This window comes from Chelonoidis abingdonii, chromosome 6, assembly GCF_003597395.2.
Source record: "Chelonoidis abingdonii isolate Lonesome George chromosome 6, CheloAbing_2.0, whole genome shotgun sequence".
In the NCBI taxonomy this organism is placed as follows: domain Eukaryota; kingdom Metazoa; phylum Chordata; order Testudines; family Testudinidae; genus Chelonoidis; species Chelonoidis abingdonii.
The window spans coordinates 85,107,651-85,133,679 of record NC_133774.1 but is presented as its reverse complement, the minus strand read 5'-3'; the positions used below and the strand labels follow the sequence as shown (position 1 = coordinate 85,133,679).

At 43.4% G+C, this 26,029-nt stretch overlaps 1 protein-coding gene across 2 annotated transcripts in view; it reads right to left on the bottom strand.

Annotated features, from left to right (window-relative positions):
- Window positions 1-26,029, bottom strand: part of ROR2 (receptor tyrosine kinase like orphan receptor 2) — a 217,931-nt gene that overhangs the window by 23,607 nt on the left and 168,295 nt on the right. The gene's annotated exons all lie outside the window — the stretch shown is intronic.

Genomic DNA, 26,029 nt, shown 5'->3' with positions numbered 1-26,029 from the left:
TTTCAGTTTCTGGTGATGAGGGAGGACAACCTTTTGTGGGGAAAAGGTGGGGAAGGTGGGAAATAAAAACCAAGAAACACCAAAGTTTGTCTTTATGCATTGTAAGAAAAGAAAATGGTCTTGTTAACTTTTGCAGCTGATGTTCAACTCATGCCAGGCTCACAGGGCCTGTTAGAAAGTAAAGAGGGCTCAGCACTGATAAGGGAGTGTGGAGGGTGTGTGTGTGGGGGGGTGGAGTTATCTCTTTATCACACATCCATTATACCCTGGTTAAACACAGTCTCTCTTCCAACTGCTATGCTACAACTTTGAATCTATGAAAGGAAGGAAACATATATGCAATATGGGGAAAGCTAAACAACAAACAAAGCCCTAGATTCCTGCTATTTTCCCACTGGAGTGGCATGTCAGGCCCCAAAAAACATTGTGTGCACTATGGAAACAGGAATTTTATAAGAGGTCTTTTGAAATAATTTGTTATCCAGAACTGAAAATATCCTCAATTCCTGTTGTTTAGTTAAACATTTATTACTTCCATAGAAATAATCACATTGCAATCATGTAATATCAAAGCAGCAGAGAATCCTGTGGCACCTTATAGACTAACCGACATTTTGGAGTGTGAGCTTTTGTGGGTGAATACCCACTTTGTCAGACGCAGGTAGTGGAAATTTCCGGGGGCAGGTATATATATGCTAGCAAGCAAGCTAGAGATAACGAGGTTAGTTCAATCAGGGAGGATGAGGCCCTGTTCTAGCAGCTGAGGTGTGAAAACCAAGGGAGGAGAAACTGATTCTGTAATTGGCAAGCATTCACAGCTTTGTTTAGTCCAGAGTTGATGGTGTCAAATTTGCAGATGAACTGAAGCTCAGCAGTTCTCTCTTGAGTCTGGTCCTGAAGTTTTTTTGCTGCAGGATTGGTCTACTTAAGGTCGTCTGCTATAGTGTGGCCAGGGGGTTGAAGTGCTCTCCTACAGGTTTTTGTATATTGCCATTCCTGATATCTGATTTGTGTCCATTTATCCTTTTCCCTAGTGGACTGTCAGTTGGCCGATGTACATAGCAGAGGGCATTGTGGCATATGATGGCGTATATTACATTGGTGGACGTGCAGGTGAATGAACCAGTGATGGTATGGCTAGTCTGGTTAGGCCCTGTGATGGTGTGTCACTGGTGTAGATAGTGGGCAGATTGACATCGAGGTTTTTCCATGGATTGGTTCCTGACTCTAGAGTTACTATGGTACGGTGTGTTTGCTGGTGAGAATACGTTGTTCAGGTTGGTTAGGTTGTCTGTGGGCAAGGACTGGCACTGCCACCCAAGACCTGTGAAGTGTGGGATTCATTGTCCAGGATGGGTTGTAATCCCTGATGATTGCGTTGGAGGGGTTTTAGCTGGGGGCTGTATGTGATGGCCAGTGGAGTCCTGTTGGTTCTTCTTGGGTTTGTTGTAGTAGGAGGTTCTGGGTACACGTCTGCTTGTTGATCTGTTTCCTAATTTCCTCGTGCGGGTATTGTAGTTTTGAGAATGCTTTGGTGAGATTTTGTAGATGTTGGTCTCTGTCTGAGGGGTTAGAGCAGATGCGGTTGGTACCTCAGTGCTTGGCTGTAGACAATGGATCGTGTGATGTGCCGGATGGAAGCTGGAGGCATGAAGGTAGGCCATAGCGGTCGGATAGGTTTCGGATATGGTGGTGTTAATGTGACCATCACTTATTGCACAATGGTGTCTAGAAAGTGGACTCCCGTGTAGATTGTTCCAGGCTGAGGTTGATGGTGGGTGTGAATTGATTTAGGGTGGCATTTTTCTAGAGTCTCTCCTCCATGGGTCAAGATGATGAAGATGTCATCAATGTAGCGTAGGTAGAGAAGGGCGTGAGTGGACGAGAGCTGAGGAAGCATTGTTCCAGGTCAGCCATAAAATATTGGCATATTGTGGGGCCATGTGGTGGCGCATAGCAGTGCACTGATCTGGAGATATATATTGTCATCAAACTTGAAAAAGTTGTGTGAGAAAGTTATAAGGTACAGAGGTCAGCAGCAGTTGTGCTGTGGCATCATCAGGGATACTGTTCCTGACAGCTTATATTCCATCTGTGTGTGGATGTTTTGTGTAGAGAACCTCTACATCCATGGTGGCTAGGATGGTGTTTTCTGGGAGGGTGACCAATGCATTGTAGTTTCCTCAAAATCAGTGGTGTCACGGATAGCTGGGAGTGCTGGTGCATAGAGTCTGAGCACATATTCCAGACAGTCCTTCAGTGAGAGTGCCAATGCCAAGATGATGGGGCATCCAGGATTTCCGGGTTGTGGATCTTGGGTAGTAGATAGATAACCCTGGTCGGGGCTCTAAGGGTATGCTGATTTGTTCCGGTGTTAGTGTAAGGAGTGTCCTGAGTAGATGGTGCAGTTTTTTATTGTATATTCCTCAGAGGGATCTGAGGGAAGTGGCCTGTTAGAATTTGATATTGGAGAGTTGTCTGGCGGCCCTCCTTTGTAGTCAGACCAGTTTCATGATGACAACAGCACTCCCTTTTCAGCCTCTTGATGTATTAATGTCAGGGTGGTTTCTGAGGCTGTGGATGGCATTGCATTCTGCATGACTTAGGTTATGAGGCAAGCGGTGTTGTTTTTCCACGATTTCTCCTGTGCACGTCGGGCGAAGCATTCAATGTATAGGTCCAGACTGTCATTCGACCCTCAGGAGGAGTCCATGTGGAGTTCTTCTTCTTGTGCTGTTGGTGGGAGGGTACCTGTTTATCAGTGCACTGTTCAGTGTTGTCCTGGAAGTATTCTTTGAGTCGTAGACGTGGAAAGTTGGTTCCAGATCGCACAGAACTGTATCATGTTGGTGGGGTGGCAGGGCAGAAAGAGAGTCACCGAGAATAGGACAGACTTTTCTTCTGGGCTGAGTGTGTAGTTGGATAGATTGAATGATATTACTGGGTGGGTTAGGGGCACTGCGGTTTGTCCCCATGTGGCAGGTAGGAGTTAGACAGCTTACAGTCGTTTTCCTTTGTTAGAGAGGTGAAGTGAGTGCTGTAGATCTCCTGTCTTATTTTTAGTGAAGTCCGTTTTTATGGAAGTTTTGGTTATTAATGGGAAGTCCCAGGTTGGAGAGCATCTTTTTGATGTTTTTCCCTGGTTTGATGATAGGATGCTGATCAGGTGGTGCCTTCAGTTTTCTTTTTATAGTGTATGCCATAAATCTCTCATCTTTGGTCTGTTGTAGTATGTAGTAGGCAGTGATTTTTACCTTAGTCCATTTGGTATTGATGTCCATCGTACAATAACCCCGGAACAAAATCAGCATTCCCTTAGGCCCCGGACCAGGGTTATTCTATTCTACTACCCAAGATCCACAAAACCGGAATCCTGGGATGCCCCCTCATCTTGGGCTTGGCACTCTCACTGAAGACTGTCTGATTAAATGTGGACTCTCTCTCAGAGCCTATGCACCAGCACCAGCTATCTCGTGACACCACTGATGTCCTGAGGAAAACCACATCATGGTCACCTCCCAGAAAACACCATCTGCCACCTTGGATGGTTGAGGCTCTCTACACAAACATCCCACACACGTATGGAATTATAAGCTGTCAGGAACAGTATCCTTGATGAGCACAAGCACAACTGCTGGCTTGACTCTGTGCCATTTATATCACACACAACTATTTCAAGTTTGTGGGACATATATATTCTCCAGATCAGCTGCCACTGCTATGGGCCACCCACATGCCCCACAATATGCCAAAATTTTTATGGCATGACCTGGGAACAATGCTTCCTCAGCTCTCGTCCACTCACGCCCCTTCTCTACCTACGCTCATTGGATGGACATCTTCATCTCTTGACCCATTTGGGAAGGAGGACTCTAGAAAAATGCCACCATGATTTCAACAACTTCCACCCCACCATCAACCTCAGGCCTGGACAATCTACACGGATGGTCCACTTCTAGGAACACCATTGTGCAAATAAAAGTGATCGGTCACATTAACACCCCCTATATCGAAAACCTACCGACCGCTATGCCTACCGTCATGCCCCCCAGCTTCCATCCCTGGGCACATCACACTCGATCCATTGCTACAGCCAAGCACTTGAGGTACAACCGCATTCTGCTCTGAACCCCTCAGACCAGAGGACCAAGCACCTACAAAATCTCCACGCTATAGCATTCTCAAAACTTCAATACCCTCACGAGAAATTAGGAAAACAGATCAACAGAGCCAGACGTGTTACCCAGGAAGCCTCACTGACTACAAGACAAACCCAAGAAAGAACCACAGGACCTCCACTGGCCATCACATTACAGCCCCCAGCGTCAAACACCCCTCCAACCAATCATTGCAGGGATCTACAACACCATCCTGGACAATGATCCCACACTTTCATCACAGTCGTTGGGTGCAGGCCAATCCTTGCCCACAGGGACAACCTGCCCAACCTGAAAGCGTATTCTCACCGAGGCAACTGCACACCGTACCAAAGTAACTCTAGCCTTCAGCAAACCAATCCATGGCCAACAAACCTCGATGTCAACTCTGCCGCACATATCCTACAGCCAGTGACCCTCACAGGCCTAACCAGAATCAGCCATATCATCACTGGTTCAATTCACTGCACGTCCACCAATGTAATATAGCGCCATCATATGCAGCACATGGTCCCTCTGCTATGTACATCGGCCAACTGGACGAGATCACTACGGAAAGGGATAAATGAACACAAATCAGATATCAGGAAGGCTATACAATTAAACTGTAGGAGAGCACTTCAACTCTCCCTGGCCACACTATAGCAGACTTTAAGGTGACCATCCTGCAGAAAAAACTCAGGACCAGACTTCAAAAGAGAAACTGCTGAGCTTTCAGTTCATCTGCAAAATTTGACACCATCAACTCTCGACTAAACAAAGACGTGTGAATGGCTTGCCAATACAGAATCAGGTTTCTCCCTCCCTTGGATTTTTCACACCTTCAGCTGCTAGAACAGGGCCTCATCCTCCCTGAGTTGAACTACCCTCTTATCTCTAGCTTGCTTGCAGGCATATATAACCTGCCCCCGGAAATTCCCACTACCTGGTGACGGAAAGTGGGTATTCACCCACAAGCTCACGCTCCAAAAACGGTTCCCGGGTTATCTATAAGGTGCCACAGGATTCTCTGCTGCTTTTACAGATCCAGACTAACACGGCTACCCCTCTGATATGTAATATCAACTGTATTTAAAAGATTATAGAACCATATAGCTTCATGCAAACATACATCTAATTTGAAATCTTTACAATTTATAAAATCCTGTGTGTACTACAGGCATTGCATAAATATAGTGAACCCACTATTACATACTATTTCCACTACTATTATTAATATTAATCATGTTTATTATGTAGTGCCTAAGGATCAAATCAAGAATGGGGCCTATTGTGCTAGGGACTGTACAAACACAGAGTAGCAGAGCCCTGATGAGCTCACAATCTAACTAGACAAGACAGGCAGGGTGGAGGAAGGGGAACACCACACTGTGATGGCAACAAGCAGCAGGTTAGTGCCACAATTCCTTTTTCTTGGGGGGGGGGGGAAGAAGGGGGTTTAGTAAGGAGGGGATCAGCTAAATGGGCAGAAAAGGGAAGGGAAAGGGACACTGAAGAGAAGGAGAGTGAGGGAACAGGGCCAGGAAGAAGGGAGCCTGAGCAACAGGTGTGGAGTGAAGAGACTGCGAGAAGGTTGCAACAAACAGCCAACCAGCACAGTGCAGTGATGGTGTTTTCCTCATGGTGGCCCCTGGCAAAGCTCAATTCTGGGGCCCCTACCAGTGTTGCTGCCAGTCCTGCTGGGTGGGGCTTGTGTCCCTGCACCATCACGCTGGGCAGTGTTTGTGATTCACTTGGGCTTTCATTTTGCCACCAGGGACAAGTAACTGAGTCACCCTATCGGGGGCCAACTCACTGCCTCGGACCCCCTGCGATTGCATGGGTTGCAGGTGCTTAATGCTGCCACTGAGAATAGAGCGGAGACACTCCAGTCAAAACTGCAGCAAGTTCTCTAAATGTCCAAAGATCCCTGCTTTGGCTGCAGCTGCTCCTCTGGGCTGGAGTCTCTGGCTGGCTCCTCTTCAGTTTTTCTGAAGCTAGGAGAAGCAGAAGAGGCAGCAGGAGACGGGAGGCATCATCTGGGTTCTAGTGCCCCCAAAGTGGGGGTAAGGGAGTGTCTCTGCTGCACTGTTCTGGAGCCAGAGGTGCTGAGGGGAGGGGTAGCTCCACCTTGGCACCCATTTTACTCTCTTCCCCCAGTGCAGCAGTCCCTGCTTAGACTGCTTCTAGAACTGTTCTTACCATCTAGAGTCTCTAAATATTAATTTTTCTCTTACTTAATTGGCCTCTCAGAGTTGGTAAGGCAACTCCCACCTTTTCATGCTCTCTGTATGTGTATATATATCTCCTCACTATATGTTTCATTCTATGCATCCGAAGAAGTGGGCTGTAGCCCATGAAAGCTTATGCTCAAATAAATGTGTTAGTCTCTAAGGTACCAAAAGTACTCCTGTTCTTTTTGTGGATACAGACTAACACGGCTGCTACTCTGAAATCTAAATCTTACTGTAACTGTATAGATGATATACAACCACTAGACAAAGACATCAAAGAAAAGACCTACAAAACAAAGAGGCCTTTCTTAATGGAAAAGCTGAAATGGTGAAAAGAATAAATATGGACAGAATGTAACACATGATAACTGTAACACAATCTATTGTACACAACTGTCACAGGTGAACAGGCTGGAGGGCATATTAGAGGAAAATGTCCTAATGACTGAAGAGTGACTCATGGAAACTTCATTCTATATTTAATTCCTTTCCTGGAGGTAAATAGGAATAGAGAAATCAATTAGAGCCTAAAGTGGGCATGCACTTGGTGTCCCTGACAATAAAGAGGATCAGACTCTGTGGCTTTTGTTGAAAAATGTAGAATATTCCTGGTTTAAATTTGGATGTTAAAGATATTTCATATGTTAATACATGTTACAAATTCCCAGCCAGAACATCAGGCAATAGGAACACATATGATGGCAGACAGGTTTTACATAGATGTTTCACAGAAACATGATGATTTAGAGATTTTTAAACTATCAAGCAAAAGGGTTCATTTTGAAAGCAGGCACTCCTAAGTGGAACCTAATATTTGCTAATAAGAGCTTTTCTTCTTTCTGTCTTGGTCCCACAAACTCAAGCTAGAATATAAGGAAAACTTATATGTCATGAATAATCTAGTATTTTACTATAAATCAAAGATGTCTGTGACAGTATGAGAGAGATATTCTTAAGTGTTCTTAGTAATAATGTTGATTCATTTCTCTGCTCCTATAACAATCAAGAGATTGAACTTTAAGTAACTAGGAGCCCAATCCTGCCAGAGGAGTGAACTGGAGTTGAGGAAACTCAGCAACTTGCAGGATCTTAAACCTTAATGCAAAAAAGCATTTAAGAATGTGCTTAAATCCATGCCAATTCAGGAAAACACAGAGGCACGAGCTCATGTGTTTTTCTGAATCAGAGCCTAAGGGATTAAATAGTAAAGAGCCTGATGGAGTTTGCATTTCTCCTGATTTATACACAAAATAAAAATGTAACCGTACAAATATTTGGTCTATAGGATTGTTAGATCTGGTCTGGTTTTTGTGTTTTAAGTTTTAAAAATAAATATCCCATTAACCTATTGTACCATTTGTAAGTAACACAAAAGGATTATTTAAAATAATTTGAGGGGGATTTCTCTTATAATGTAATAAATGGATAAATAGATTCTGGGCCCCATATGATTATCAAATTAGTAGAAAGAACCCTCAAATTATATTCTAACAATCATTTAAAGCAACCTAAAGAACATAATAGATATCTATAGTTAGTTTAAGAATTCTGTAGAAAGGATATCATTAAAGAAACTGGTAAGTGTCGTTAAAAATTTCCATCAATATGTCCACAATAAGTATGTCTACCTCAACTTCTGACTCTCTCCCTACCTTACTGACCTCACCTACTCTCTGATAAGAAATAATATTTAATTAAAAAATATTTAATGTGGGAAGAGGAGATTTAAGCCATCCCTAAGGACAAATAGGAGTGGAGTTGCAAAGATATGGAAAAGACTAGAGTTGGCTAGTGCAACAGGATCAACAGAGAGCCTAAACCTAAACAGATGAGACCAGATCTTCAACTTGCATAGTCACAGCTCAAACAAAGTCAATGTTTATATATAATTGGAGGAGGGGATTTATATAATTGGAGGAGGGGATGGATAGCTCGGTAGTTTGAGCATTGGCCTGCTAAACCCATGGTTGTGAGTTCAATCCTTGAGAGGGCCAATTAGGGATCTGGGGCAAAAATCAGTACTTGGTCCTGCTAGTGAAGGCAGGGGGCTGGACTCAATGACCTTTCAAGGTCCCTTCCAGTTCTAAGAGATAGGTATATCTCCAATTATTATTATTTTTAGGATAAGGCCCATGAATTTTGGCACCACACACTCACTCAGTACTGGAGCACCCCAGAATATAGTTGTTACAATATTTAATATTTCCGACCTTTAATCTAAATAAAGTGAAATGGGATGTTATCAGGCTTTCACTGGCTTTTTATTTGTTGATGATTAACATTTATTTAATTTTGTTATGAAAAAAATTACTTAGAAAGAATTCTCTGAAAACGGGACTTCAACTAATAAAATGCCCCTTGCTTGAAGCTCCAGAATCAATGTCTAAAAATATCTAGAGAGGTAGCCGTGTTAGTCGGGATCAATAAAAAGCAATAAAGAGTAGACTAACAGATGTACTGGAGCATGAGCTTTCATGCATCTGACAAAGTGGGTATTAACCCATGAAAGCTCATGCTCCAATATGTCTGTTAGTCTACAAGGTGCCACAGGACTCTCTATACTTTAGATATTTTTTAAAAGTGACAAAGACTGTCCTTTACCCCTCCAAAACAGCATCAGGCATGTTTAACTTGTTACTGTTAATTAGATCATGTGATGTAATGTATTAAACCAAGTATTCAGTACGCATCCAAACATGCTCATAGTATTCCTATTTGTTGAAATGGCCATACTGAAATTTTACTGGCTGAGCTTGCGCAGGTCTTACGCTCAATTCGACCAGATTTCTCTGTTTGTACGTCTGTAACATGATAACATGCTGCATCCAATCAACTCTGAAATTTCAGAGAATGTTCTACAGAAGGTGGGTGAGGTAATATCTTTTATTGGACCAAGTCTGGTTAGTGTGAGAGAGAAGCTTTCAAGCTTACCCAGAGCTCTTCAACTACACAGCCGCTGGGAGATGTGATTCCCTCCTAGGGTAGACATTTACAGACTAGCGCTGCTCCACCTAGTGCCTAAAAATAGCAGCATGGCTGTGGTAGCTGGACAGCTGGGGATTGTACTTGGGCACTTAGTCCTAGCCACCACCTCTGGTGCTGCAGCCACACTGCTACTTTTAGGTGCTAGCTTGACGACAGTTAGCATGCATCTGTGCTTAAATTTCCCTTAAATTTTCTCTGACAACTCTTTGCCTTTGAAAATTTCAGCAACGGTGGCTCAGTCATTTCTAAGAATGAGGTTAGGGAAAAATACATGTTTTGCTTATGATAAAAAAAATTATAACCATTTTACTGAGAAGCTCTGGCACCTTTGTCCTTCATGAAATTAGCCGAGGAATCAGCTTGGTGTCAGGAACATGCCTTTTGCTGTTCCCATGAAAAACTGCCCAAATTTGGCCAAATTATAAGCCTTTCTAAAAATCTCAGTTCACACACAGGGTAGAGACTTGACAGGATTTGCTAGTCAGTTCTCCAAAGATTTTTCCTGCAGCTATTGCTTCTGGCTACTGCAAGCTGCTTGGGTGCTGGGACCTAGAACTGAGAGCAGGGAGACTGTCTCTCCTGCACTCTCTATGACTGCCCCTGCTGGCACCCAGGGAGTATGACAGAAATTCAGAAGGGACAAGAACCAGACTTGCATGGTGGGGGAAGGAGCAGACTGGGACAAGACACCTGACTGCGGGAGGAGTACGAGAGACTAGGACTGAGAATAGATGAAGAACCTCGGACAGGGAAACTGGGAGTGAGGGGGAAAACTGGGATTGCAACAAGGAGTTTGGTGGGACTGAAAAGGGGCAGACTGGGACAAGAAGCGGGGGGATGTGGAAGAGATACAGTACTTGGACAGAGGTAGAAGGATTTAACTACTAGAGAACACTCCCCTCCAGAACTTGGATGGAACCCAAGATTCCTGAATCTCACTATTACTCTCCTGTCAGCAAATATCTGTGAAACCCACTGGCAAATTGCATCTCTCATCCCCTCTAGTGCTGGTCCACACAGAAGATGAAAACCTGCTATGGTTATCAGTTACTCAGTTAAGCTCAAGAGGCGGAGATCTGTGTAGCGGAGTTAAAGTTTCCAACCCTGATAAGTCATGCAGATGTCAATATAATTCCACATGATTGATATTTTTTCAGTTTGCTATTTTAGAAAGCTCAGAATGACACACCAATTTCAACCAATGCCTCTGGAATTCAAGGGAAGTTTAGATCAAACAGCTCCCAACTACTACATTTACTGAAAGGGTGCAATATGCGCAATCCTAAATGATCATTTTCTTCTAGTGTTTGTTCCTTTTGATTCAAAATCAATTACTGGGAGTCAATTATTATTTATTTCTAAAGCATTCTGTTTCTTCTCCATCCTCCTTAGAATTCATGCTTCAATGCAACATCTATTCATCTGAACTCTGCTACTATATTATAAAAATTAGTGGAAACTATCGTACAAAGCTCTGGTAAAGCAAAATGGCTTATGTTCCAAAGTCACCAACTTACTGGTTATAAGCAATGGTATGTGGCCGCTGCATAAATTCACCTAATCATATGTAAAGTTAATAATCATTAATTAATAAAAATATGTAAAAATTCAATTCCCCGCTCCCCCAACTAATAATGGAAGAAAAACACATTATTTTAATAGCAGCACCTGGTAACCTCCTAAAGCTTTTGCACACTAATATCAAACATGCTGCTAACAGCAGTCGGAGAGATTGTGAGAGAGGGTGAGAGCCACTGGAGTACTGGGCTGTAAACAGTCAACTGAGCACACCACAACCACTTCAGACCATCTCGAAACATATTTAAAAAGCAGCGACAGTATTTCAACACTGCAAGCACAGAATACAACCTCCAAAGAATGTTTTCTTCTCTGATTTCAGATTTCAGTTTAATTTAACAGATTTAACAGTTATAATTATGCTTTAGTGTAACATGTAATAAACTGTAGTCCATCGCAACAGGGGAGAGAATGGAAAGATAGACTCTGATCTTAAAAAAAACCCAGGAACTACCTTCATATTAAACAATTTCCTAATACCATTGACAGCTCAGCCAGGTTTTTCCCACCTGCTGGGAAGCCCTGCTGCACTAGCATTACACACACTTCATGCACTTCTTTTAGCCTTTTGAATATTGCAACACAATAAGCTATTCTGTTGACAGTGTGTCAAAAGGGGAACTTTTCAAAGCTGATTTTGTAGAATAAAATAGGCTGAAAATGTCTAAATTTCTGTAGTTCAACATATCAGGAAGGAATTTTCCTCCAGGGCAGATTGGCAGAGGCCCTGGGGGTTTTTCGCCTCTCTCTGCAGCGTGGGACAACGGTCACTTGCTGGAGGATTCTCTGCTCCTTGAAGTCTTTAAACCACAATTTCAGGACTTCAATAGCTCAGACATAGGTTAGGGAAGTCTCTTAAACCACAATTTCAGGACATTCAATAGCTCAGACATAAGGTTAGGGCTTTGATACAGACACATGCGTGGTGATGATTCTGGCCTGGGTCTGACACTACCGTTTTAAACTCAGCCTTATAAAGCAGCGCTTTAAACCGAATTTAACGCGTGTAACCCGGCCACACTACAACGGCCCTATTATACATCGATACTAAAGGCTCTTTAAAGCGCATTTCTGTACTCCACATCCCGACTCGAGCAGACACCGTTAGCGCTTAATACCTACGATATTAAACATATCGGATTACGGTTAGTGTGGACGGAAATTGACGTTATTGGCCTCTGGGGCGGACCTATTACCCACAGATGCACCAGTCGTTCTGGATGGCCAATCTGAACTCGGCATGCTGTGGCCAGGTAAACAGGAAAACGCCCCCGCAAAACCATTTATCCGATTTTTCACTTTTCACTGTCTTGCCCAGCGTGGAGCTCTGATCAGCACAGTTGGCAATGCGAAGTCCCCAAATCACAAAAAGACGCGTCCACGATGGACCGAAACAGAGAGATACTGGAAATCTGACTCGCATGTCACCCTGTAGCCGGCGAACACCAAATCTGCCTTCCTATCAAGGGCTCCGTTACAGAAGATGAAATTTGCCAAAGCGTTTGAAAAAAAAATCTCCAGGCTACACAGTCCGCCCTGCCCCCGTCGCACAATGGACGTAACCAAGGAAGCCAGAGCACTCAAATGGACGCTCATGGAGCGAGGGAGCGTACATGAGGCACTCCAGCTATCCCACAGTCCACAGCAGTCTCCAAAAATGTTATTTGCACTTTCTTGGCTGAAAGCTCCCAACTGCCTGTAGGTTTCAAACACATTGTCCGGCTGGGTTCCAGGGAATGAGCTCCTCCAATTTACTCCCCCCACACCACCAACGTGAAAGAAAAGGGCAACGCACATGTGTTCTTGACTTCTTGTCAATGTCACCCTATGTCGTACAGAATGCTGCTGGTAGACGCAGATGCTGCAGCAGTGAAGAGTAGATATCTGCTCCTCTCCCCCTCCACCTGGTGGTAGATAAGGTTAACAATATGACTTGATTATCCGCCGATCCGCCATCCAGCCCGTGAGTTGTCTCCTGGCTGGCTCGGGTAGGCTGGCGGGCGTGGCCTGCGGTAAAAATGGGACCTGACTACCAGTAGCATGAGATACAGAATGGACCTCGTCAACCGTCTTCATCATAGCAAACTGGGGGCTGAGCTTCATTACGCCCCCTACCCATTTCCGTGTGTAAAGAAAAGATTCTGTACGCCTGGATGTCATTTAGCCCTGCGCAGGCTGCACCTCCCCCTCATTTTTATCTCACTCCCAACAAGTCCTCTGATATCTTCCTTCCTGCCCATCTTACCTATAACTTCATGACACCAAACTGCGTGGGGACATTCGCCAAGGATAGCCCTAGGGGAAGGTTGGGGGAGGAACCGGCCAGCCCAAGGCCTCGTGGGGCTTGTGCGTACGGGGCACCCCCTGTTGGCAATACTGACACGGAGCAGCTGTGCTCTCTGATACCACTGGTCCCTCAATCACTTGCCCCTTATTCTAGGCGGACTGACTGCCTATTTTTTAGAACCATAAGGGAGGGATGACTCACTCCCAAGTGAAGTCAATCCAATTTTCTTTTGCGTTGCTGCCCCTGACCGATTTTCAGTTAGACAGCACTCATGATAGCAGCGGACCGTACCGAGGGGAGAGATAACCGTCATCTCATTGCCAGTTCCTTCTCCGCAGTAGACAGTAACAAATAACCGCTAACCACTCCTGCTAACGTCATTGCAAAAGCCAAGTGGAATGCTTGCTGTGTAGTTGCTGGACAGTATCGCCTCCCTCTCCGCACGGCTCCCATGGTACCATCGGTGCCGATGCCCGGAACAAACAATAAAGGCTGACACGGACTCCCATGAGTTGCCGTGCCCATATAGGCGTACTTGCCACGGAACCAATCCAGCGTCGAAAAATGCGCGCGAAGACGATTGCTCAGGCTGATGTTCTCCCGGCGGAAGGAATGACTCGATCAGACATTTATCCGAGACCACCCGCGACAATCAATGTCATTTCAACCCAGAATTCCAAGGGCGGCGGGCAAGGCCCTGCACGGCGACTATCGCGATAGCTACGTCAAAGAGCTCCCCACAATGCAACGCTTCAGAACAATCGCCGTAGCCTCGGACCATGGATGCACAACGCCGAATTACTGTGCCTAGTGTGGCCGCATGAAATCGAATTTATAATATCAGTTTTATAAAACCGATTTTAGCTAATTCGGTATTACCCCGTAGTGTAGACGTGGCCTCTGTGGCCTGTGCTGTGCAGGAGGTCAGACTAGACAATCATAATGGTCCCTTCTGACCTTAAAGTCTATGACATCGACAGAACAGTTTCACAAATATACAGAAAGGCTGTGAATGCAGCAGGAGAACATTTACCTCCCATTCTGAAGTTGCAAGATACTGATTTTCCAACTCTAAAGTGGGGGAGACATCTCAGGCTTGCAAATTTAAGTTGTAAACCAAAAATTTAAGCAAAACTAACTTCGAAACTACTTCTTTGACGCTTGCAGCTATATAAACCAAAACTAACAAACATGTGGCTCTGAAGTAACTAACCCTTTGTTTCATATTATTATCAGACTTAATAAAATGTCAAAAAAGACATTGTGGTTAGTAATTTTGGGGGACATTGATAAATGTTTTACATTATTTAATTTTTACAGATATATTTCCTATGTCTCCTTATATTTTAGACAATGTGGAATTAGAATTTTTTTTTTAATCACACTTCTGCTGGAATTTTTAACCTTTTTTTGTTACAAACACCATTTAAGATCATTTTAGTTTAATTAAAAAGTAAATAGTCATCTTTTTTCAGTTTGCTTACTTTGTACTGTCTTTCATTTTTTCTTAAACAGCCAATTAGATAAAAGTGTCACATATTGTTTGTGTGGTTCTATCAAAGAGCAAAGGGGGAGAAAAAAGCATCTAAAAATAGGAAAGCGTGACTATGAAACCATAAACATTGACACAAAGCCTTATGGGCAGGTGCAATACCTGATATTACTTTTAACTCATTTTTTTTAAATTGACTAGATTTTATGAGAACAGTGTCCCCTCTATCTTCTTGCCTTCCCTCATCCATGCATACCTTTCACCCACTTTAAGGCCAGTATGCATCCTAAGGCACTCTAATTAAACTCAATGTGGCATAAAAAGCTGCACAGGAAGTCACAGGAACAAACAACTGTCCTTTTGTAGGGGACACAATAAATACTTTGAAAGCCATTTAAGTTACTGAACAGTTGGGGTTAAAAGTAAATTCAAAACAAACTAAAGATCATCAGGGATGTCCAACAGCTGAGGTAGTGGAATACGCCCAAGGGCTATCACTAATTCACATGTCGATTTACATATACATATTGTTTAAAAATAACAAATGCACAAACAAGCTGTACTTGTAACTTCTTTGACAGAATAATTCAAATTGTTTCTTTGATCTTACTAAAAATAAGTACCTGCTGCTGAGCAGCTCTCTTACCAGCCTGTGTTCACTGGGAGAGGGCATCTAGGAGTCAAATTTTATGAGGTCAGAGCTGCATTTGGCCTTTAGCTGTATGCTGTGCACCCTAAGTTACTACTTCCCACTTGACCAATGTGACAGCATGCTGACTGTACTAAAAAACTGCAGCTCTCTAGCCAAAAAGGTACATTCTGACCTCTACTGAATATAAGGGAGGTGCCTGTGGAACACTCAATACAAGTTGTGCGTCAAACCTCCCACATGGTGACATTAGTGCGTTTCTCTCTCTTTGGCAAGTTACATTTTAAACTTGAAATATGGGATTTATAGGAAAACAAACATTTACCACATTTTTATACTTTAATCTTTCATTGAGTATGTTACAGGACTGTATGCTGTAGCCCACATGAAGCAGGGTTGCAAGTAATATGTGCAAACCCTTCAGACAATCTTAAACATTCTGAAGTATTTTCTAGAAATAGATGGCAGTTTTCCCACTTAGCTATGCTCATAGCAATAAAAACAGATACATACTTCACAAGTTGTGACAAAAGAGATTAAACTTTTAAGGATAAATAAGCTAGAGACAGATGCTCTATCTTCTGACCAAAGTCAACAAACAGATTTAGAAGAGTCATGTTACAGGAAAGAACAATGGCCCAGATCTTCAGCACAATTAAGGAATGGGAGGAGAGGCACCCTTTGCATTTCCCCCAATCCCTTGGATTAGCTATGTGCCAGGTATGTCCACCATAACATTAATTTAGTGTAGCCTGAAGTATGCTTTAAATTATGCCAGCTACCCATGTCCAGTAGGGGCCAATCTGACAGCTGGAGCTCTGCAGAGCATAGGGAAGCTCTGATCACAGCCCCTTCTTTCTATGTCAGCAACAGGGTGCAGGAGCCTAGGAGCCCCGATGTTACTGTAAGATTTTTCTCACAATAAATGACCCGCCTATAGCTGATATTCCTGTTTTGGGGCCAAGATCTGCCAGTGGTGCAATGTAAAGCAGCTGCATTGTACCCAAGATCTGGGGTATCATGTTTAGACAACAGCATGGCAGAAGGTAAAGTCCCATTATAGGACCTTATTTTTATATTTGGATATTTGTTTTGAGAATCCAAACCATGTGTATTAATAGCAACAACCTCTATTAGCCTATTTTTCAACTTGTCCCATCCAACCCTTTCTTTATGAAGTCCAAGACCATTTTTTATAGGAAGGGAAGAACTGCTACAGTTCTACTACCAATGCCACTCAAATGATCAAATTGTATGTGCAGAAACTAACATTTATTGAAATTAGTACATGTAGCATTAACTCTGAACATTTTTTAAAAGGAACTGTGACTGAAACCAGAAAGGATCAGATACCCCAAAGAACCTAAAATTGTTACTGCCTATGACCCTGTCTCCTCGGCCTTGACCTCCCCATCCCCCAAACAAGGGGCGAGGGACATGGTGGCAGAATCTGTTCTGGGGGACAAATGGGTCATCTCTTGAGCAGGGTTTGGGGGCAAGACACATGTTGGTCTTCAGGCAGAGTCTGAGGCTCACTGTTCCCCTCCTGCATGGTCACAGGGCTCCCCCAGGAGGGATTTTGGATGCCAGTCCACGATGTTGTGTAAGGAGTCCTGTGGCTACTCCCCTGTCATGGGGTAGGTGGTTGGGTCCTATGTCTCAGTATTGATACTTTTCAGCATTTCAGGAATGCAATTGTTCAGCATCCTTCAGTATCACAGACAACTTCTGCAGGCCCCCTACCCCCCACCCAAAGAAGCATCTGTTGAAAATGGAAGGGAGCATGAGCTAATGGTTTTAAAATTGTAATGTATTGACGTGTAGGTATTTCTTCTTTAAAGGCTGGTCATCAATTGGAGAATATAGCAATTTTGAAAGTACCAGACTGGAAAAGGGCATGATGTGGGGATCTGACAACCTATGCCAGAGAGATGTTTGTGCTACTTGTCACCCCTCTACATATTGCTGAATGGAGGGGTCTGGAGAGCTATGAAGGTGGACCAAGCAAATTGATACTGCCATTGAATCTTAAGAACCAGCTTGAGTTTCTGCTGTACCAGAAATTTGCTGACATATGCTTACAGGATTGGCAGGCGATTTGCATGGAAATAGACTGTATTCCAAGCTGGCAGATGAAGCCTGCATGGAGAGGGAGACACAAACCACTGCAAATGCCCACCCATCCCCAAGCCTCCCTCTGCATCAGGAAACCTGGTCCCTTCATCCAGCAAAGACTGGAGAAAGGAACAGGGGGGAATAAAGAGTCGCATTCCGTGAACTTTCCAATCAAGACCGCAAATCACTAGCCTCCCCATTGCAAAGGGACACTGCAGGGTGCCTGTGCAGCTGCAGGAGTGGATCCCTTACCCACCCTCCTTTCTCCTGACTTGTGTGGCCTGGCTCCAAGCCGGGAGATGCTGGACACTCGGGACTGGCAATGTTTGAGAACATTCATACTGTGACAGATGGCCGCTGTCACATTCCTCTGAGAAGCAAAGGTTCCCTTTCTCTGTCTTGGCCCTGATACTAAACTGCCTCTTCCTTTTGCATAGCTCCCATTTGAAGAGCTGTGGGGGATTACTGTACTGAAAGTCTGTGATCTTGAAAGGAGCAGAAAACTGCTGTAACTGTGGAGAACCATTAATCACGCACAAATGTCCTGTACCCAAACCTGACCTTTTCCCCCTCCCCTCCTATCCTCTCCCCCGCTATCAGATTCTTGGCCGACAAATGCACAGACCCATGAGCAACATGATAGTTCGCTGATAATCTGTTCTATAGCTTCTGCCAAAAGATTCATAGTGGTTCATGGTAATTCAATAAAATGTTGAATTTAAGTTGTGTCTTGGTTGGGGACCACTGTATGTGTTGACAGAAGGGGTGGGTGGCCTTCCAGTCCTGCACGCAGACCCAGAGAATGAGGGAGGGGTTGTTGGTGGGGAGGGTGGAGTTTTAGCTTACTTGTCTTGGGTTCTGGTTCCTGCTGAGTCTCAGGGCCTCCTTCCTTGTCAGAAGGGACCTATAGAACCAACTCCTCCAAGCAGAGGTGCAGGATAACATGCTCCTCTTCCTCTGGGTCTTCTGGGGCCTCCCCCTCACCAGTTCCCCCTGCTTACACACTCTGGTCTTCTTCAGCACCCTGTCAGACAATTAGGCTGGCGGGTTTGAGGAGAGGAGTCATGTGTCCCTCAGGCTCAGTACTGGGAGCGCTGGAGAGTACACAGTCCAGCTCCTTGAGAATGGTCATATTGAAGGCCACTCCCAGAGCAACTGTTAGAGTCTTTTAACCTGTGGTACTGGAACGTTAGGTGCTTTATCTGTCCCTGGCACTGGGCTCGAGTACAGTGAATGAGACCGGCACCAGCCTCTCCTAAACATCTCAGTGTAAGTTCCTCGTGCTGCAGGAGAAGCTGCGGAGTACAGTGAACTCACACCACACACTGATGAGCACCCAGGTGTGCTTGGCTGACCGGATGGCTGCTCTCGGAGCGTGTTCCATGTTCATGTGTGCTGGTACAGTGAAAACTGTTGTGAAGTGACCAGTGCAGCTTGCTATTATAGGTGAGAATGACAGGACAGGGACCTTTATAGATTTGGGTAACGGTCAAGCAGGAAAGGATTTGGCGCATTGTGAGAACAGGGTTGGAGGACTTTTGAACATGGGACTCAGGACATGCCCCTTGCCCCTGTCCACACTACAAACTGGCACAAGTAGAGAGCTATGTCATTGCCCAAGGCATGTTCATACCCACACCGCTCAGGTATGCTAATGTTCTTGCCCTACATATGCCTTGAAACCCATATTTCTGGGGTTTAGATGTGGATTGCAGAGGGATTCTCGCACAACAACCTGCTTGGACCCACATCCAGTCAACAGTGTAGACATACTCCAAGGCCGTGGATGGGAGATATGCCATAACAGCCATCTCACATAGTTACTATGGGTATGTCTACACTGAAGCTGGAGGTATAATTTCCAGATTGGGTAGACATACCCAGTGCCAGCTCTGATCCAGCTGCCACACTAAAAATAGAATGCAGCCATGGTGATGCAAGCAGCAGAACATGCTGGCCACTCCAAGTGCGATCCCACCCAGAACTCTAGGTAATTCTCAGTCTGTCCCACCACTCGGGCTGTTGCAACTACTCTTCTATTTTTAGTGCACAGCTATGTCTACTGAAGCTGAAAATTACACTTCCAGCAATGGTGTAGACATATCGTAAGTCTGGTGCTTCTGCATGAGAGCTCAGGAAGGAACCTTTTGTGTCCTGAAGTCCCTGGGGGATGGGATCAATGTCCTCTATAAATAGGTAAGGTCCGACTAGTGGATCTGCCTATTCTCCCAGCTACACTTTGTAATGGCTTAATTTACCATCTACAGCTGCTGTGCCCTCCCCACACTTTCTACTCACTCTCAAGGCCCTAACAGCTTTCCACAAGCCCCAGAAACAGCAGACATCTGGAAAAATACCCTCCATCCCAAGTCCCCACTAGCTGCAGCATTGCTATGGGGATGAGAGAAATGCCCCTTTCCCACAAAAGCAAGTCTTGTTAAAGAACTCTGGCCACTGCCTCAATCATAAACTGAGCCATGGGCTGGGATTTCAAATTTCCATTTAAATAATTAACGTTAAACAAAATTCAAAGACACCTTCCCCCCCAATTTCGATTAAAGAGTATGTAGTCTTTAAAACAATTATTTTTTGCATGAACCACATTTTAAAAAAGGGGAAGAGAGCAGTTTTCAGCCAACACTTCAGGACTGAGAGACTGAAATCTATCATTTTATAAGTATCTACATGGGAACAAATATTTAATAACGGGCTCCTCATTCTAGCAGAGAAAGGTTTAACATGATCCAATGGCTGAAAGCTGAAACTAGACAAATTCAAACTGGAAATAAGCTGTACGTTTTTAACAGTGAGAGTAATTAACCACTGGAACAATTAACCAAGGTGGGTTATCCATCACTGACCATTTTTAATCAAGATTGGATGTTTCTTCTAAGAGATCTACTCTATGAATTATTCTCGGGAAGTTCTATGTTGTATGCTATATAGGAGGTCAGAGTTGAGGATCACAATGATCACTTCTGGCCTTGGAATCTATTAATTTGACTAAGTTTTGCTAAAATTGCATTTTCTAAGGTTTGTCTGATATTTGCTTCCTGTCTACTTTAAAACAAACAGTAACTAACAAACTTGTGTTTTTCTGAATGGCAGAAATGTCGTCTTTTCTGAGAGAGAAGGGCAAATTGCAATTCCTTTTCGGAAGTGGGTAACATTGATCGTACAAGATAACAGGATTACACAGTAAAACAGAAAGGAATGAGTGTTATGTCTAACCATTCCTCTACTGCTGTATTATGAAATGGAAAATGTGACAGCGTACGACAGCAAAGGATGGTCAGACACTTTTAAAAAACAAACAAACAAACAAAAAACCAACTTTCCATTACAGATTTGAAGGTGTGCCTTTACTGTGGCCACCAGCCAGAGAATTAAAAGATAATAGTTGGACAAGACAAATCACCAAACTAGAATTGATTTACAAACCAAATGTGGTAATTTTGATAAATCTGTATTTTTACACCTTTCTAGAAACATCCTCCAGAATTTTACAGATAATGAATAAAAAATTTTTAAACCAACCTCTCTAGAAATGTCTTTAAAAGAAAATTAAAATCTGTATGTCTACTGTGTAATTGTTATACAACTTTACTTAGGCTTTTATGAAACCTTATTGACTTCATCCTTATTAAAGTCTAGTGTCCTTTTTTATATGGACAAATCTGACTCTTAATATGTCTGACAATCCTTGATTGTTACACAGTCTTCTAGAATACCTGTTTAGCACATGGCCTCAACATAAGCATATGGATTAAATGAAAATTTACATGACAGATGATATCAAACAGATAAAGGTTGATATTCTTTAAGAATTAGGCATTGTTTTAAACTGAGGTACAATTGACTTCAGTGTTCTCACAGAAGTGTACCTTTTTGAAAAACATTCATGCCACGAGGCACGGAACTTTGTGCTTCAGACAGAAATTGGACTGGATGGCTAATGAATAAAATGAGCCCTTTGTTCCATACCAATTCCTTCTGTACTCTATAGTCCTGCTGGCAGTTCAGAAGGCCTTCTCTCTCCTCCTCTTCCCTCGTTCCCCGCTCCCTCCCGCCCACCCGTGCATACATGCTTGGTTGAATTATTTTTTTTTAAAAAATCATTGGCAGCCAAAAAAATTCTTGACAAAATACAAGACACCAAAATACAATGAAAAAGACGTGTACTGACTGGATATACCTGGAAAAAACAGATATTTTCAGCCAGAAAACAAGCAAATAAGGAGCACCAAGATTCTGGGCTGTGTCAGAGTTACATTCAGCAAACCTCAGAGAGGGACAAAAGTGGTTAAATGCAACTGGATTCTCCAGCTAGCAAGCCTACTTTAACCTACGCCTAGCAGCTTATGTCCCTGATGGACTGTTCTGACTGCTAGGAATAGTTGGATCACCCCAGTCACATCCCATTTTCCCAAGCCATGTCCACTACGCAAAGCTTCTGGAATGGGAGCCTGAATCTGGCTCAAATACTTCTTAAAAATACATACTAATTCCTGAAAACAAAAAATTAATTCCAAGACATTTAAAGATTGCTAAAGTGATAATACCACCACCAAACATAAAAAGCCAAGAAATCATTAAAGTGCTCACCCAACCCTTGCAACGTCTTCCTCCATATCCACCAGCCAAAGCTCACAAGTCTTCCTATTTCCACACAAAATGTGCAGTCTCCAGTTCGGACACTAGAGTCTTCAGGGATGGATGCTTTCTAACTGTTTGGGATGATGATCTCATATTGTGTTGAAGAAGAAAGCTAGTGTGTATAGTCAGGTGAGGATTTAGTTGATGGTGACCTTTAAGACTGGTGTGCTGGATTATTGTTCATGGAATGTTTTAGTACTTTGGGAAGTTATTGGTTGTAACATTCCCAGGAATGTTATTTAGGTGATGTAATGAGGATGTACAATGCTGTGCACTGTTTTTCAATAGTTGATATTTGGTAATGAAGTTAAAGTTCCTTCTTTTGTGTTAAGATGAAGAGAGGAGGTGTGTGGCTCTGGGTGGTGGATGTAGTCAAGTTACAGTAATGCTGAGCAAGCAAAATCGTAGTTGTAAGTTGCAACTGTGGAGTGAGGACTACCTAGTGATTTCCTTGCTCTTTTATGCTTGTTTTCATGGTATATGCACTTGAACGAGCACCTATTAGAAGGAATTTCTGAGCTTTCTAATGAAGTCTATATCAGTGGAGTGAAGTCTAATAGTTATCAACACTGTTGGCTATCAGTGGTGCCATGTATTCTCCTCCCTATGTCTCCCCATATCCCCACTCCTGAACATCTCTCTCCATACCCACATCCATTATTCCCTACCCACATCCCAGGTCTCCCTATTTTCCTACCGCATTCAGATTTTAAACATCGACTGTAGGTGGTATATGCAAAGAAATTTGTATTTCAAGTTGCCCAATAATTTCCATAAGATCCTGTTGACAACTGCTAAATTTAAACCATTCATGCTGAAATTTTCCATGTTAGGTGTCTGCCAATAGCCACTTTTTTATGTGGAACATTTCAGGTAAAATGGTTCAGCCATTTCCAGAAATAAGGTTAGGGGAAAATATGTTGTTTTGTCCATGTTAAAAAAAAATAAAAATCTTACAACCGTTTCTCTGAAAAGCTCTAGTGCCTCCATGCTTTGGAGAAAGGGCTTAAATTTGGCAAGGGACTTGGGGGTCGGGGGGTAGCTGGGGCGAGTCATCCTGGTGTCAGGGCTTTTGCCATACCTGTGAAAATGTGCCTAAACTGGCCCAGTTATAAGACTCTGAACAATCTAAGTTTGCACAAGTTCAGTGCAAATTTGGCAGACAAATTCTCTGAAGATTTCATCTGCATGGAACATGCCTCATGCTGTCAGTTCCTACCAGCTGATTGGAGTGCACATATACCATTTCCACACAGTGACTAAATGTGCTCCAAACAGAGGCTGCAACAGCTGAGCAGCTGCTCCTACTGGCTGCCCAGAGCAGCTGTGGTATGTGCAGAAGGAGAAGCAAATCACCTAACAGGAATACAGAAGAGTGGGAGAGTGGGGAAAGATATGCAGGGCATGGGTACAGGGGCAAAAACCTGGGAAGAGGAAGGATAAGAGTCTTTGGGGGAAATGGGCTAGGAACAGGAGGGGTGATAAGGGCAGGAGCAGAGGAATGAGGGAGGATAGGAGCGGGGGGGGGGGTGTCATGTGGGACATGGGACAGAGATGGGGATGAGGCAAATGTCAGGGAGGTAGGGAAGGACAGAAGATGGGAGGGGATAGGCAGGAGCTAGGTAGGTATGGGGAACAGGGACAGAAGAATCACTAGAATTCCTGGATTGCACTTGCAGGGTCCCAGAACACTCCCCTACACAACCTAGAATCAGGCTTCCATTTAGGCAACCTAGGCAGTCACCTAGGGCACCAGGATTTGTGGGGGCAGCAATTCGGTGGCAGGGGGTCCTTCCGCGCTCTGGGTCTTTGGTGGCAATTCTGCGGCGTGGGGTCCCTCCGCGCTCCGAGTCTTCGGCAGCAATTCAGTGGCGGGGGGGTCCTTCCGCGCTCCGGGTCTTCGGCGGCAATTCAGCGGCGGGTCCTTCACTCGCTCCGGGACCTGCCGCTGAAGTGCCGCGAAGACCGGGAGCGCGGAAGGACCCACGCCTAGGACGCCAAAAACCCTGGCGCCGCTCCTGCCTAGAATTAAACCTATTATTCCTGAGTCTTAGCAATCCTTGGCAGTCCAGCAAATAGCTGTGATACCCACTGGCAAAGTGCGTGTCATCCCCCCTGCAGTGGCAGGTCCGCATAGAAGACAGCCTCTACTGCTACTAAATATTCCATCAGCTGAAGTGGTAGAGGACTTTGACATGGATCTAAATACCACTGCTCTGTTGACAATCTATATGGGAGAGGGTTACTATGGTTCTACAATGATGGAATTATTTTTCAAATTTTAATTTTTTTTAATTTAGGAAATTACAGTAAAAAATACATTAAAATAAAGTCAAGGTTGCAACATCAAGAACTCAAAAGTTAGGAAATCGCAAGTTTAAGGTTGCTTGTGTAACCTTAATTTGGCCCTCTGTATATATGTATTACAATACAGTCTTTAGTATGTGACCACAATTACTTTTTCCCATTTACTACCCAGAATTTTTCACTTTCCAAACATCAGTTTAACTAATCCTTACAAGGCCCTTATGAGATTGGGAAATATTACAGAATGAGGGAGAGAGAGACTGAATGACTTGCTAACCGTTATAAAGGGAATCAGTGTAAAAATGGAACTGGAAGTTCCTGGCTCTTTGTTCTGTGCTCAGATCAAACTCACATCTATGTAAGTCACAGGAATGTATGCTTTGAGATCAATTCAGTGCTTCACTGTTCATTTCTTAATCTTCTGACTCCCATGCTATTCCCTCCTGGAACTCTATTCTGACCTTCTTTGCTAGTTAGAAATTCATATCCTTCAGAAACCTACATATTACTTAATTGGCAGAACAGATTCTTGGTGTTCTTCTGATGTAAAATGAAGAACACACAGCATGTATGTAGGGTTCAGAATGGTTACTAAAATGCACATTTCTTCATGTGAACATCCATGTGTCACCCTTAATGGCCATAGCCCAATTTTATTTAGGAGAGATATACCTATGAAATTTAAACTGGTTTAACAACAAAGTACCCTTTGAAGGCTCAAGTCTCACCTTTCAGTTTGTAAAATTATGAAAATCCTTTCCTTCATGTACATGTTCTGAGCATATGAATAGAAGAGAATTAGAATGTGTTTTCTGCTACTCTTTTTTCCTAGGGATTTTATACTTCTATGCATATAAGTAACAGTATTAGGATTGCTGTGTGAAAGAACATACAAGGAGGATGCAGGACTCATGGTCAGTGCATTTCCATTATTTAAAATGTTCAAAGTTTTAATGCAAGTGTAAAATTTCTGGGTGTGATTTTCAAAATCACTCAGCATTGGTCTAGTTCTACTCCCATTGAAGTTAATGAGAGTTTTAGCACTGACTTCAATGGGAGAAGATTTAGGCTCAGGCTTGCGAATACTTTTGAAAATCCCACTCTGTATATACAAGTTTGTCCTTGGTAGACTATGACATTTGTCCTCCCATCAAACACTCTTTTTCTATTAATATACGAGTGCACACACTTCCCAAAATGTACTAATTCCACTACTGAACAGCAGCATCACAGAATTTACATGAACAAATGATACAATAAAGCTTACTTACAGTTATTCAAACATATGCAACAGTAATGGCAAAACAAAGCCATTTTTTTTTTTTTGGTAATTTGGGTAGCCCACCAACTCCAGGCAGCTGACAGAAATAAGGAAGCCATCATGAAACATTCATGTCTAAATTGAATCACATTACAGAACAGAGGTTTCCTAATTGCTCAGAGACAAATACCTGAACTAATTTCACTTGATTTTTCCAGTTATAGTAATATAACATGGGTAAAGTTACAACTGCAGTGACCTAAAATTTGACCTGTTCATTTCTGGCCACCAGTGTTGCTCATACTTGTCCTGTAAATGATTACTATCCA